Below are 16,050 nucleotides of genomic sequence, written 5' to 3'. Positions count from 1 at the left end.
ATATATATATATATATATATATATATATATATATATATATTAATATATATATATATATATATATATATAAATATATATATATATATTCTTATAAAATATATATTTTTATAAATTATTTCGTAAATAATTATACTTCTTTGACGAATTAAAATATATAGTTTTTTTTTTCTTAAAGAATCAAGTGTCAACTTGAGTATTAATTTCTTAAATTTATTTTCAGTAAAGTTATACATTTTTACATGTAAACTCATGTTTTTTATCGCGTCCTCTCTTATATCTACAATAAAATGAAATATTTAAATAAAAATTTGCGGTCATTTCTTTATATAATTCTTTACATTTCTTATTTTACACAGACTTAAAAGTATATATATTCATAACTTTTCATAAATTTTTAATAACATCTTTATGGAATTTAAATGAATAAAGACGAAAATGACCTCAATATGTCAGATAATGATGTCAATTATCACTACATTTCTAAGGCTTCCAGTATGTGAAAACTAATCATATCATACTCCTGTTTTCTCACCGCAGTCATCTTGATTATAATGTCAGGAACGAAAAAACACAAATTCAAAATTCTTGCGAAATACGTTGAAACAAGACATGTTCACAATATAATACTTGCGATTAATCGTGCAGATCTCTAAAAAATAGGCCGATCACTTTTCATTTGTTTTAACAATCAATTAGTAACTGCAAAATTAACGTGATAAAATCATGAGAAAAGATACACCAAAAAGTTAAGTTGCATGTTAACTTTATGATAATCTACTGATTGTCATAGCAAAAGAAAAGTATTTGGACTAATTTAGAAATCTGCTTAATCGATCGTAAATGCTATTTTATGGATCTTTTTAATGCAACGTATTTTTGCAAGAATTCTGAGTGTGTATTTTCTCGCTTCTGACGTCATCAATAGAGAGTTCCGCGGTGAGGAACCAGGAGTCTTAAGAACAGGTGTTGCTGACTACCAGTACTCTCACCAAATAAAGATTTTTTTTTTACGAAAAGATATTTTTTGCCATTTACTTATCTACGATTATCTCAACACACACATATATATATCTTCGTTGAAGCCGCGAAGAGCGAATCGGTAATGGAACGGGGAAGAATTTTTTCACGGTATTACACGATTAAAAATCGTCGATTTATCGTAAGACCGTTCTTTTTCAAGGACAAACAACAGTGGGATATCCTAATCTTTGTGGAACAATAAACCATAGTTTATCGTGTTGCATAGGAGATCATGCATCCATCGCACACACACACACATACATATACAAGGTGTCTCACACTCTCCTTCTTACATAGAACGGGTTGAGGTGAACACAAAAGTCCTATACCGTTTTGCAATATTCGCAATAATAGTCGAGATATTAATTAAAAAAAAAGGTGAATAATCACGCGCGATATGGTAGATGAGCTGCAGTGGCGTCTGCTGTTGTATATTTATATATTAAGTCAAACTGAACAAAAAAGTCCTTTATCATTTTGTAAATGACTACATAGATTTTTAGATATTAATTAAAGAAAATTTGTGCATTATAGTACACAATTATATATATAACAATTTTCTTTAGTATCTAAAAATCTATGTGGTCATTTGCAAAATGGTAGAGGACTTTTCTGTTCAGTTTGACTTTATGTATAAACATACAACGGCAGACGGCGTCACTGCAGCTCATCTACCATATCGCGCGTGATCATTCACCAATCTTCTTTAATTAATATCTCTACTATTATTGCGAATATCACAAAACGGTATAGGACCTTTATGTTCACCTCAACCTGTTCTATTCTCAACATTTCTATTTAATGTGAGAAGGAGAGTCTGGGACATATCCTGTATATATATTTGTACAATATAGCGAATACGCGGGCGAGAGATCGCGTGTAACTTATTTCAAAACAATGAAACGTGCACACTGGATAGACAGTTTAGCGCCCAGGATAATAACGCGCTATGAAGAAATAAAGTTCACACGCTTGCGCAATCGGTGGATGCACCGAAGAATAACTCTCGCATCATTCGGTGCGAAAAGCGCGCGATACGGCGGAAAAGTTTCTCCGCTATCCAACACTCTAAGAATACACGAGAATTTTTACGACAACGAACGTCGTAAACATTATACGATAAAATGTAAAGAAAAAAGACATACGAAAGCTTTAATCGCTTCGAGCTCTTTTCGTCACATCTATGCTCCGATGCGTTATCACTTGGCAATGTAGTGGCATTTATCTATCTCCTTGGTGTATTACTACATTATACATTATATTGCAGTATTTATCAATTAGTTCACTCGCTATCGCGCGATTCAAAATTCATTGGCGTGTTAAACGAGAAACTGTCGCCAAACTAATAACGAAATGTAAAATTGGAATTTCAGATATACGAGAATATTCGATCAGGGATTTTCGTGAATGTTTCAAGATCGATATACTTTGTTGAGCATAATTTCATTCAATAATGTATTGATCGTTTTTTTGATGGCGGAAGATTATCGAAAAAAAAGAAACAAAAAATAAAGTAATATTAAAGAGAGATATAAGATCAAGTGAATAAATAAATGATTATGGTGCGATAGAGGAATATTAATAATTGGGATTTGATGTAAAAGGTTGATTCACCGCATATGTTGCATGCGTACACTGAGAAAAAAATATTTAAAAATAAATAAATATTTATTAGATGAGTACCATTAACATATTTACTTAAATCAAAATTCTCTTCTTTTAAACCGAGTGAACAAGACACGGTTTAAATAAAGAGAATTTTAATTTTTTAAGTAAATGGTATCCATCTAATAAATATTATTAAATTTTTAAATTTTTTCTCAATGTACGGAATAATATTTAACTTGTGCGTCATCGCAGTGTCAAACATTATTATCTTCCCATTTATATTATTCGCATTAAGACCTATGATCTGTTTTTATATAGGCCACATTCTCTTACTTTATACGGGACAAAGAGCCTGGTTGAATTAACGTGACATGTTTGGTTAAGCAAGTTCTGCTGATGAAAATAAACAAACTTTCTGGTTATTACGAGATATTCTGATATGTAACCAGAACATTTAGTTGTACCGATCAAAGTTTGATTATTGCGTATGTAGTAATAATATGCAAGTGTTTGGTTATATTTTGACTGCACACAAACAAGCATAATTGAGTTAACGTGATATGTTTAGTTAAACGACAGCTGGTTGGACTAAACAGAATTTCTGGTTATTACGATCACATATTCTGGTATTCAATTTCTGATAGCACAGGTTGACAATATATACTAAACCTATCATAAAATGGAGAAGCACAGTCGATTCTCGAGATCCGGCGGATTCTACAGAAAAAAAGAATATTTTTGTTTTGAGAATATCTTTATTGTTGACATGTTAAGAATAAGATTAATGTTAAAGTGAGATTATATGGCGTTGAACGAAGATAAATTAGTCTTCGATCGAGACAAATATAGTAATACAATCATTTTTTCATATTTAAACAATATTAATATCACTGCTTATATATGAAAAAAATGATTAATGTTAATTTGATTATATTCGTCTTGATTGTAGACTAATAATATATAATCAAGAATATTAATATTGTAATATTTTATAAGAAAATTATTGTGTTAATTTTACTATATTTGTCTTGATTTAAGACTATTTTATTTTCGTTCAACGCAATATAATCTCATTTTAACATTAATCTTATTTTTAAAATGTCAACAATAAAGATATTTTCCAAATAAGATTCTTTTTTTCTATGCTGAATTTAAATTCTTACCAGGATAAAGATGTATTCATCAAATGTAAAATGGAATCAATTAAATGGCAAACTTTCAACAAAATAAGCATACACATTAAGAAACAACTTTCAATTAAAGAATAAAATTTATAAAATTTCTAAAAAAATGCAAGTATAATTTTTATGTTGCAATCGAACTTGTTTTATGCATACAGAACAATGTATATCGTATTCGAGTAGATATTACTCGTTTCAAATATTTTCAAAATTTACATATCCACAAATCTATCATAAGTTCATCACGAGCATCAAATTTATTCAAGATACATCCTGAATCCTAGTAAGTTTAACACTTTAATCAATAATATTCAATTAAAACAAATATTCGGTTTGCTTAATACAGTTTACATAAAATCAGAGTTTTATGATATTCTCGTAAAAAGAATAAATTCTTGTTTTGATAGTGATAGTTTTGATAGTACATGATAGTAAGCTCTTCTAAAATTTATGATGAGTATATCTAAAGATTATTATCTAGAATGCGTGTTCGTTGCTGAAGATAATCTTTACTTCAAAGAAGGAAGTAAACTGAGTAATCGTGCTTTTCTTGACAACAGAACGATATTTTTTTCTGTGTAGTTTTAACCAGAACGCATACACTGAGAGAAAAATTATATTAAAATCAACAAATATTTCTCTGATAGGCGTTATTAACACATTTACTTAAATCTACATTCTCTTTATTTAAAACAAATATTGTTTATTTAAATCAGGTAAACAATATTTGATTTAAATAAAAAGAATGTAGATTTATAAGTAAATATGTAAATGACACCCATCAAAGAAATATTTGTTGATTTTAATATAATTTTTCTCTCAGTGTATGTGACCGAATTTATTTGCTTACCAAAATTATTGATTCGTTTATTTCTCACACAGTCTGGTTAGTACATCCTGAATTTAGATTAATTTTGTACTTAAAAAAATAAAGTTATATACCCCTAATGGGGATATCGGCTCCAAGTTTTTTGTCAAAATCCCTACGAACTTTTCGAACAACTCGATATAAAATCGAAGTAAAGTACGATTTGAACGGCTTCGCCGTCGAAGTCGATTGATCCGCGATCATTCTATTCTGCCAATGAATCGCTTACTCGGCTGCTTTCACGCGCTCTCGCCACGGACAACCGCGCGCGCGGATTTACGCACGATACTTGCTGGACCCACGTGTGTCGCAACGCGTACACACAAATCCGCGAGGAGCGCGGCATCGCGCACGCAGCATCGCGGTCAATGAGCGAGCATGTGCAACGTGCGCTGTATGCACTGGGCCGCGCGCACGTGCACGTCAATCGCAGCAGGATGGAAGAAGGAAAGAGAAAGAGAGAGAGCCGTGTACGCGGTGTCAATATTTATCACGATGTCATCGGAAGTCGTGAAGTTAGACGATGAAACAGGAACAGTGTCACGCGCGGGCAAGGTCGCTCCCTCCGTACTAGCCAACAAGAAATCCCGCGAAAATCTTACAAGCAATAGAAAATCGCGGAAGAAATAAATTCGTAAGTGCGCTCATCTGGCAGATCGAACAAGTTTGCTCGCGGTTCTAATGATTCTTTTGCACTTAAGGAGGTCCTGTCATTTGACCAGGTAAGACAGAGATAAACCTATAATATGCTGTAAAAGTTAATCGAACCAACAATACGTAACAGAAATTTCAATAATCTTTGCAGTATTGTTTCTGAGATATTTAATTATAAATTTATATCACAAATATATATATAAGACCTTTATGACGTAACACATTTCCTCTAATTTAATATTTGTGTATAAAGCAGAAAGTTGAAAAACTGTCGCAATAATAAAATTAATATTTAAGTATTATTAATAACAAAGTAATATTTAAGTTTTAGTGAAGTATTATGAATTTACCAACAAATTAAAAAGAAATTTCGATCTTTAGATGAGAATATTTATGAAATTGACAATACACGAATGGAAACGCGGCAACGTCACATACACGATGAGTAAATCCGAAATAACTTCATAATGTAATTTCCATATTTATTGTTATATTCATTATTCGCTTTTACATTATATTTATGCATTTCCAAAAAATGCTAGTTAAATAAAATTGGTCATTTATCAGATGCTAACATAACGAGTAAATTTTATTTTCATATTTTTCTTCTTGCAATTGGCATTTACATCCAATTAGTGTTTTATAATTTTATTATGTCATTTTTAAAATATTTGGTAACTGTTAAAGTAAAAAATTACATATTATGACATGTGTGAATTTTATCTCATTAATATTGCGAATTTATTCTTTTAGTCATTTTAAATGACTTCATTAATAAAATACTGATTGACTAGAGAGTAGTACTAAGAATTTCTTCAACGGCAAGATGGAATGGGTTTATATTTGTTCACTCGAGAAAAAAGGTAAAAGAGAAGGAAGAAACGAGCTGTTTGTTCATCGATCACAGATTGAATGCATTTTTCGTTGCATAACGCGAACACGTTGAAGGACTGGGAATTCGGAAACGAGTTGCGATTTTGATTTTGTTCACCACTTGCGCCAAGCAAATTCGAAGGTTAATTAATTGCGAAACAGAGTGCGCGCAAGTGTATGCTGAATAAGTATACTAAAAAACGCGAGGCTCCTCTTTTTTTCCTTTTTTTTTACGTTTGCCGAAACACCTCGTGGCTTACGTCACTCGATCGTTTTTCATATTACTGATCGGTTGTACACGGTTACATAAGACAAGCATACCGAGCCACTTCGATACTCTTTATCTCATTGATATGGTTAATAATAAGTAATATTTTTATATATATTTATGCACTGAAAGAAATCTCGGACGACAGAAAATAACGCATTTCTTAACATAGTATTTATAACGGTAAGTCTTTCTTGTTTGGATGGTGTCATTTTTTACGAAATTACACCAGAACGATCATCTATGTTGCTTCAGCCACATAAGATTACTTGTGCGAAAATTGCGATATTTAATAAAATTCTCATGAAGAATGCAGATAAATCATATGAAACTTTAACGAATGTGTTTTATTACGATAAATGTTACATTAAATTTTTGTAGAATTTTAAGCATTTTTATTTAGATAAACAAAACCTCTTTAACGGTCAGCACATAAAAAAAAGAATACGAGAGCCACAGAAACGTGGTGAAATCTTCGGCTTCTTAGCAATTATGAATTACATCGTGCGTGTACACACATACATAGATCCGATTGAATAAAGTCAATCGATCAGAGATACTCAGAATCTTACTGGAAGCCCGGAAGGGATGACACATGCGCTTGATACGTTTACCAACTGCTGATAATAGAGCGCGACGCACCGATAACGATTATCGTGCACGTGAACCTTCATAAACCGCGTTCCGTTCCGCATGGAAACGAACGCGCGTGGCAGTTGATGGTGCTGAAGAGAGAGGAGGTTTTTGTGCTCTCTCTCTCTTTCTTTCTCCCCTCTCCGGCATAAATATAGTGTCAAAGTACATCCGGGCACGAAAAAGAAGATATTTTAGATGACGATCAAAGCCGTCGCGATAACACAACAAATATAAAGTACGCGCGCGCGCGCTCCGAACTGGAGCTTGAGAGATCGTATACAAAACTTCACATACAAACTTTACATGAAGTCCCCCTTTTATCGTGCACAATCACCACTCACTGATTTCGGCCGACCATCGCGCTGCTGTCAACTCTCTCTCCTTCGCGCTTATTTCCGTTTTATCGGATGCAGACACCGTACGAAATAGTCCCCCGAATTTGGAAAGAAACTTGAATACACGAAGAAGAGATTTGGCTGGTTGGATGAGCGATCTTGTTTTCTCTTTGATATTGATAACTAGCTATCTCTCGTTTCGCGTCTTTTTGTCTCGCGAGACTCGCGGATTACGAGATGTGCATTTCGAGTGATATTCCACTTCTCTTTCTTTCTCTCTCTCTCGCTCGCTCGCTCGCTCGCTCGCGCGCGATGTCTCAGAGAGCCCCAGATCGCGATCGAATCACGGATTACACAACAACGTCGCTTGGCTGTTTAAAAAATCGAGACTGATAACGCAGGTTTGGTCGTAAATCTGTAATCGACGCAACGGCTGATAAATGTCTACACGTGAGCCAAGCGTAGCGCGATCGCGTTCGTGCGTTTCTCTCCTTCATTCGCGATGCGAAGGATTCATTCGAAACCTCACTCATCGCAGCATCTACTTTTTAAGATAAAATTACTAACAACTGGACAACACAATTATATCCCGAAGTATTCTTATTGCTCTCAATACGAGTATTTAAATTTTCAACAAAGAATAAATGTTGATAGTTTAAATATTCATATTCAAAGATCGGAGTGATAAGAATGTCTAAAGATGAACTCTGAGCTTTAACTTTCAATATAAAACACATATATATACAGAGTATCTGATTAAAGAAGACTGACTAATAAGTGTGCGCGCAACCGTTTTCGAACCTTCTTTGGTCCTTTTTTTTTATTATGTTCTCTCTGCAACGTTACACACACAATCTGTTTAATTATAATAAGTAACTTTAAGTAAATTTAAGGATAATTTAACCTATTAATTAATATCCTATGATTGATGTCAGAATTTGATGAATCTTATAATTTAGCAGATAGTGTTAAAATATTCTATTTTTTGAGTCTCTCGAATTCAATATTGTCGCTGACTAATAGTTTAGACGTAAATACGATTGTATCATGTTTAGTATCTTTCGCTATTACGTGTTAATCATTTTTTTACAGTATTAATTTTTAAATTGTTAAGTATTTATTTGTTAGTTGTGTAATGCGGTATGTGTCAAACAGTTTTCTTTGAAATCGTTCCAAGATTTCGATATTACTATAGCTGGCTGTATTGAACAACCGGATATTATAGATCTATACCACGGTTTCAGGATTGTTTTATAAATTGCTATTTTACTGTCAGTCAATAGTTTGAATTTCCTCCTTGTTAACCAATACATATTTCTTAATTGTCGGTCGAGCTGTTTTCTCTTGCTATTAACTCTTTAGTTAATACTTCAAAAATCTATGAGGTTATTTGCAAAATGATAGACTTTTTTGTTCAGTCTAACCTAATTTATAAGCACACGACAGCAGGCGTCGCCATCACAGCTCATTTACCGCACAGCGCTTGATCACACATTCACCAATCTTCTTTAATTAATAATTCAAAACTTTACGTGATTATTTGCAAAATGGTAGAGAAAACTTTTGTTCAGTTTGATCTAATCTACACGAGAGTTTTATATGTATCGTTAAGTACCTTGTATATATTCTATGTTAAAAGTTTGCATGTTTATATCCGAAAACAAAAACAATAAGAATATTCTGAATTAGGTACATATGTCCGATAATTTTATCTTGCCATGCACTAAAAATATAAGAAAAAGACTCGACTCGATGTGCTCATCTCTCTGGATTTAAATCTCGCCGTTACAATAAGCACAAGGTCTACTCGTATTTTCCAAAAAGAATGAGACAGAGTTTACAGTATCATGGTAACCCGATAGAGAAGCCATATTTGACATTCGTATCTTGGACCGATCAACGAACCCAACTGTGAATATTCGGAGATCGCGCCACTCGGCTATGCGCGCCCGAGAACGAAGAAAACGAGGGATAGGAGAAGGAGGAGATGGAGGAGGTGAAGGAGACGTGAGGAGGAGGAAGAGGAAAAAGAAGAAGAACGAGGTTACGGAAGAGAGGTGGTGCGCGATCAGACATGCACACGCGCTACGTCATAATCTTATCGTCGATCGCGAGTGATTCAACTTTGAACTTTTCGTTGGCCGCTCGGACGAAAATACACCCGCGGATTCGGCTATCGAAGTGGCACGGCTTGAACGGGAACGCGAATATATGCATATATGATCCCGGCATATTTTCGCGAGCCCGACGTTTTCCCGATGCGCGGCACGATCGAACGCATCGTCAACGAGACGGCGAACAGGGACGCTCGCTCGTTCATTTCGTCGGCGTTAAGTGACTTTTAATCGTGACTTGGACGGCGTCATTTCGTAGAAATGGTAGTTGAGTCATATCGAAAATAATGACAGTCGGGATAGCAGTAGCAACAGCAGTCCGCGGCTGCTCTTTCTTCTCTCTTTCAATTCTGTACATACTTTCTGATAACACGGCATCCTAACGACATCTGTCGTTAGCGTCTGTCATAATTACGAATAATTTTATTAACTACGAAAAATGGCCGAAAAATTTTTTATGCAAAACTGATTAAGATAAAGTTAAAATATAAAGACATTAAATTACGCGTTTAATACGTAAAGAAGTATTTCAAATAAACTAGCCTTTTGCAACTTCTTGTTATTATCAATAACATTGGTAATTTGTTACCAATAGCAACGGTTAACGATGCTCGTCATTTATGAACGATATTTTTCACGAGACCTCTTGTACGTAATGATAACACGACACATTTTTGAAAGACAATTCCATAAAGTGATGCACATCAGTCAAGGAAGAAGTTACAAAAGAAACATTTCCAATATTTGTGTAATTTTTGGACGTAATTTAATGTCTTCATTTTTTTTATTTAATTTTTTACGAAAATTACTATTTTTCATTGCTTACTATCTAAAATTATTCATAATCATGACGTTGTTAGTATATCGCACTGACGTCAAAACACACGTACAGAATAGCAACCTAGATAAATAAAAGGTAGATTCACGTAAATTGGTAATTAGTAATTTCACTAATCAATTTGCAAAGTGTGCATCCCTCATGAATGATATATTCACCACTCATATTTACTACATGGGACAATGAAACGAAAAAATATGAAAAGAATGATTAAAATTTACTCAAAACAGACAATATAAATACAATATAAATATTTAAGTATAACTTTTAGTAAATCCGTCGTTGCATCAATATAGTAAAAAAATTTATATTATTGTGTGATTTAATAATGATTAATGCAGCACAGAATACACATTTGCTTCATAAAGGTATTGAAAGAAGATTGTAAAGTTTTTGCCATTGATTGTCTCACGTCGTGGTAATCATGAAAATCTGTCTGGGAGTAGTAGTAGTAATAGTAGTAGTAATAGTAGTAGCAGATTAGTATTAATAGTAATAGTAGTAGTGATAGAGAGAATCATTAAACTGAGATTATACCATTAACACACGAACGACTGAAACTGTACGATCGTGCGCTCTTTGCGTATCGTAAGATTTTACGTGCATTGTAACACAACGTCCTTTTTTGATGCATTTTCGTTCGAGAGCACTACCACAATACGTGTAATCGTGTGTCGAACAGCGCGTAGTCGCACCAGCGACGCAGTTGCCTTTCTCGCTCTCTTTCTCTCCTTTTCTCACCGTCGCCGTATCTCACACGTAAGTCGACAATTACCGGGACGAATTTTAAATAGATATATAATCTAGGTTTGAGGTCGAAAGTTGTTACGAGATAAAGCGACATGGAGACTCACGCATCTGGGCAACATCAAGGATCATAGAACGAGAGTCGACTGAGTCCCGGACCGGTAAATCCGCCCACAGCTGGTGCGGCGTGGCGACGCGACGAGCATCACCATCTCGTCGCTCAATCGCGTCCCGTGTACCAAGAGTGCACTTTCCATTCAGACGGCGACGGCGGTAGTTTCGCCGCAGCGTGATCAATCGCGCCGCGCAAAGGCATTATTGCACAAACATATACGCACGCATACACACACACACACACGTATACACATGCGCGCCCGTGCAAGAAAGAGACAGAGTGCAATCGTAGTCACTGGGGCGAACCACCACTGCTGTGTGCGTCGAGCCGCGAGAATACATTGTGGAGAACCGACGTAATCTCGTTACGAAGGTGGTAAAGGAGAAAGAGAGAGAGAGAGAGAGAGAAATAGAAAGACGGGGAGGAGTGAAAGAAAAGAAAGAGGTACATTGCACGCGCTATATGCAATCGCGATTATCATGCGATACCATCGCGCCACAGAGAACGTTCAGCGAAACACACAACACGAGGAACCGAAACACGATGAGTAGAAACGCGAGCGGATTCGAACGGCAACGAACTGTGAGCACGACACCAAAAAACACCGTTGTTACAAGAGAGAAAGAGAGAAGGGAAAAAGGGATGATGTGAGCACTGTTGGCCGAGACCGCACTGCAACGCGACCATTCTCTTCGACGGAAGAGACGCAAAGACGGAGCGGCGGTACACTGCTACGGCACTGTCGGGATTCGGCGTAAAGATAGCGAAAGGCCGTCGAGATCGAGAGGCGATTGTTACCGTCCGAACTTCTTACGGCGCAGGAACGTCGGCAGTCCGTGTGAAGGCTCGGAAGAGGTATCCGCTCCTCTCCTCTCCTCTCGTCGGCGTACGCGGCGGTTCCGGATTTTTATGTGACGAGAGCACTCGGAAGACGGTCGCCGGCCAGGAGGCGGAGGAACGTGTCGGAACCGTGGAATTCATGCAGTCCCGGCGCGTCTAGCAGCTCCATCTTGACTCGACTCGGCGATCGCTCGGCGCTCTCTCGGAGTCAAGTCCCGCGCGCATACGTTCCTTCCTTCGAGCCGTCCGGTCGTTCGCTCGCTCACTCACTTACTCGTTCGCTCGCTCGCTCCTCGGTGCGTCCGTCCGTCCGTCCGTCCGTCCGCCCGCTCTCGCTCTCGCTCTCTCGCAGCGTGCCGAGAACCGCGCGCGCGCGCGCACCACCGCCGTACGCGCTCGCGCGCCGCTCTCACTAACACAATAAATCCATTGTGAGGGAGAATTCCTGGCGGCGCATTCCGCGTGTACGTAAGAGTACGGCAGAGAGCGAGGAGGACCGACTCACTCGCTCATGTTCGTGGATGTCGTTACGGGACGAAGGAAGAGACACGGAGGAGGAGAAAGACGTACTCGCGCGTGGAGGGGAAAGGTGTAGGAGCGAGAGAAAGAAGGAGTAAAGTGAAAGAGAGCGAGAGAAGAGGAGAGTACACGAGAGCGAGGGAAAAAGAAAAAAGGAACCGATATACCGGAGGAACGAAGGTGCTGGTGGTAGTGATGATAGTAATAGTGTGGTGGTGGTAGTGGTGTGGTGGTGGTGGTGGTGGTAGTGGGGTGGTGGTGGTAGTAGTGGTGGTGGTGGTAGTAGTGGTGGTGGTAGTAGTGGTGGTGGGGAAGGAATTAATGCATGCCAAGGAGGGGCAGCGAGAAAGAAGGTGGGAGGAAGGGGAAGACTGTGGAGGAAGAAAGACGAAGGAAGAGCAAGGGGCAGCAAGGAGGGAAGAGTACGAGTCGTGTATGGTCGTCGTATAAATAGACGGGAGACGATATAGGCGTCGTATAGTACGACTCCTAGGACAGGTAGTGGATGTTCGTAACATGCGACGAAACTACTCCGCACGCTCGCTTCCCACCCAGTGTGGGCACACCGGGAGTCACTGACACATGCTCGCTCGTTTGCATGCGCACACACACACACACACACAGCGTACGTACGCACGCGAGGCCGGGGGAGGCCAGTAGGAGGCAGCGCGCACGCACGTGTATATACACACACATACACGCGACACCAACGCAGAGCCCACTGCACATCCGAGGAGAGCTCACTCACGTAAAGAACGACAGCAGCATACACACAGATGCACACGCATTCACACTGCTGCACGTTTCATAGTTCCTGCCGCGCTACTCCACCGATACCCCGCCGCTCGCAGAAGGCTTCGCCCGGTTTCACTCTTGCACTCGCGATAAACGTACATAGTAATACACACTACTACAGGGGAGGTAAGAGACTCAAGTGTACGCGAGGTCGCGCGAATTACCGGGTGCCGTGCATGAACGGTGCTACCTACCCTCTCGGTGCTGCGTCGTGTTCCAGCGTGGTAGCGAGGCAACTCGTCGTCTTTTTCTGTTTTCCGATGCACTTTCGCGTACACGTGAAGCGCGTCACGTCGCGTCACGAAGTGAGGCGGACACGGCTGCAGTACGCGGGTCTTTACCGACCGGGAGAACAGCATAGCCGAGACAATGACGACAATGAAGAAGACGACGACGACGACAATGTCGTCGTCGTCGTCGTCGTCGCAGGTCGGAAACGCGAGCGAGCAGCGAGCCGGCACCGAATTATTGACATCGCCGTCGCCGCGTCTCGACGTGTCGCGATGATCCGCTTCGCAGTGCCTCCCTTTGTCCCCCACCGCCTTCACTATCGATGAATCTTTCCTCGCTCTCTCGGTCGCGCGCGTACACTACACACCGTACACCGCACCGCACCGTTCGTCGTTGCGCGCGTGTACGGACTCGGTTGCTCAACTGAACCGCCCGCGACCAGCCGAGTCGCGTATAACCGAGCCAGCCAACCTACCACGCGCGCGCGTCCGCGCATGCACACACGCGTACGTATTAATACACAGAGGGAACACGTCGTCCGTCCGCAACGCGGTGGCTACTACACACTACTACTATTGCTATCACTACTACCACTGTTGTACGACCACAACGTTGTGTCTCTCCTTCTCCTCTTCCACCTCCACCTTTTACCGACCACTACCTTCTCCTACGATTCTACTTCTTCGTCGCGTATCTCCGCGAACATGCACGCACACGTTCCGCCGACCCATTCCGCCGAGCGAGTCGAGGAACCGACGAGCGCGCTCGCTCACTCACTTATGCTCACGCGCGCGCATAGCGCAGAGAGAGAAAAAGAGACGACTCGCACACGCTCGCACGTCACTGACAGTTGCTAGCACCCCGCGTATATACGTATCCACGTACACACCGCGTCATGTACGTCATACCATGATAATTGGAGGTGTTCTTATGCGATTTTCGATTTTGCGTGTGAGATTGAAAACCACGCAACTCGTAATAGGGAGAATGGTAAGATCTACATCACGCAGTATGTATGTGCGTAAGCATGCGTCCGCCTCCGCGTAGCTCGGATACGCGCGCGGTTTCTCATCGGGACGCGCTCACGACGCTCACAGACGGATGCACTTTGTGCGCGCGAGACGACGATGCTTGCGTCGAGCGACGGCTAGTGCCGATATATATATATATATATATGTGTGTGTGGGGCATCGTAGATACGTACGTCTATATGTGTCTGCGTATGTGAGCACCCGGAGCAGCAAACCTACGCACACCACGGCACAACGCAGCGCAATACAGCATAGTACAGTACAGTAGAATACAGTACAGTACAGTACAATATACAGTACAGCACAGTCGTCCGTCGTCACCGCGGACTTGCGGCGTCAGGGACGTGCCGCAGGCGTCGCCACCCCCGTCGTAATTAGTTTCTCTCCTTTTGTTCCGTCTTTTTATATAGATAAGATTGCGATCGTAGGCACAACAGCGCTGCCCGCTTCGTGGAAAACTGAGGAGAATTAATGCAAGATCGCGAGAGGAGACGGATCAGAATTGGATGAAATTCCTCGAGTTCTTGGGAAAACTGGTTAGACCGCTGATATCGCGTTGCGGCATTTGCGCTTAATGTCAAACAGAAATAATAAGTATGCTGTGTAGAGATACGTGTAGTAATTCTCGAACCGCGACTGATTAAAAGTGAATTTAATTGGTGTCAATGGTGTCGTTTTCGTTAGCTAAAAGTTTATCACGTAATTTGCTGTTATAAAGAGAAAAAAAGAAAAAATACATATAATTATCGATATTATACGCATGGATTCAGTTAGGTAAGCATGGGAGTTTTTAGAGTTGAAGAAAACGTAACAAAATTTATTCCTTTTTCGACTTACTATTGCATAAATAATCGCTTTCTAATAGATGATCGCAAATAGTATTCGCAGAGATAAAATGTAATAGACAAGTTCTTGCAGACTTCGTGTTACGTTATGCATGTATTTTTAGCGAGACGATTATGAATCTCGTATCTTCTTTCTCTCTGTCTCTTTTTCTCTTTCTATCTCTGTCTCTCTCTCTTTCCCTCCTCCCCCTCTCTCTCTCTCCGCGGACTGATTACATGCAACTGATAGCTTCGCATCGGCAACTAACCGCTGGCTGGATCGCGCCGAACTATGAATCACACGAGTAGACCAAGTCATATGCTATTTCGGAGTCTCGAGTCGTTTCGCGAGTAGTCAGCGGAGTGAGAAACCAAATTCAATTCTGCGCGTCGTTATTATCATTGTCGTATTATTTTCAACAATAGGGATCAGCGCCTTTGACATTGTCCCTCATTCTTTGTAACGTCGAATCTCATTTTAGCCATTTTGCTTATGTAGAACGTTGCTGTTGTCCGCTATGTTTATTTCTCATTTGCACTTCTTACATATTCC

At 39.4% G+C, this 16,050-nt stretch overlaps 1 protein-coding gene across 10 annotated transcripts in view; it reads right to left on the bottom strand.

Annotated features, from left to right (window-relative positions):
* The window catches only part of LOC116846461 (protein capicua homolog), a 121,598-nt gene that overhangs the window by 42,452 nt on the left and 63,096 nt on the right, over nucleotides 1–16,050 (bottom strand). The window contains exon 1 of one of the 10 annotated variants that reach the window (XM_032820277.1): nucleotides 13,606–16,022. The exons of 8 other annotated variants lie outside the window; for them this stretch is intronic. The gene's annotated coding sequence lies outside the window, so the exon portion shown is untranslated. Of the gene's footprint in view, nucleotides 1–12,055; nucleotides 13,552–13,605; nucleotides 16,023–16,050 lie in introns of those variants that run through there. One more of the 10 variants, XM_032820279.1, reaches the window with a different exon arrangement.

The sequence above is a fragment of the Odontomachus brunneus genome, unplaced genomic scaffold (genome assembly GCF_010583005.1).
Source record: "Odontomachus brunneus isolate Ranch 3 - 2012 unplaced genomic scaffold, Obru_v1 Obru_scaffold_064, whole genome shotgun sequence".
Classification (NCBI taxonomy): domain Eukaryota; kingdom Metazoa; phylum Arthropoda; class Insecta; order Hymenoptera; family Formicidae; genus Odontomachus; species Odontomachus brunneus.
The sequence above is the reverse complement of the archived record's forward strand: the minus strand, read 5'-3'. Positions and strand labels throughout refer to the sequence as shown.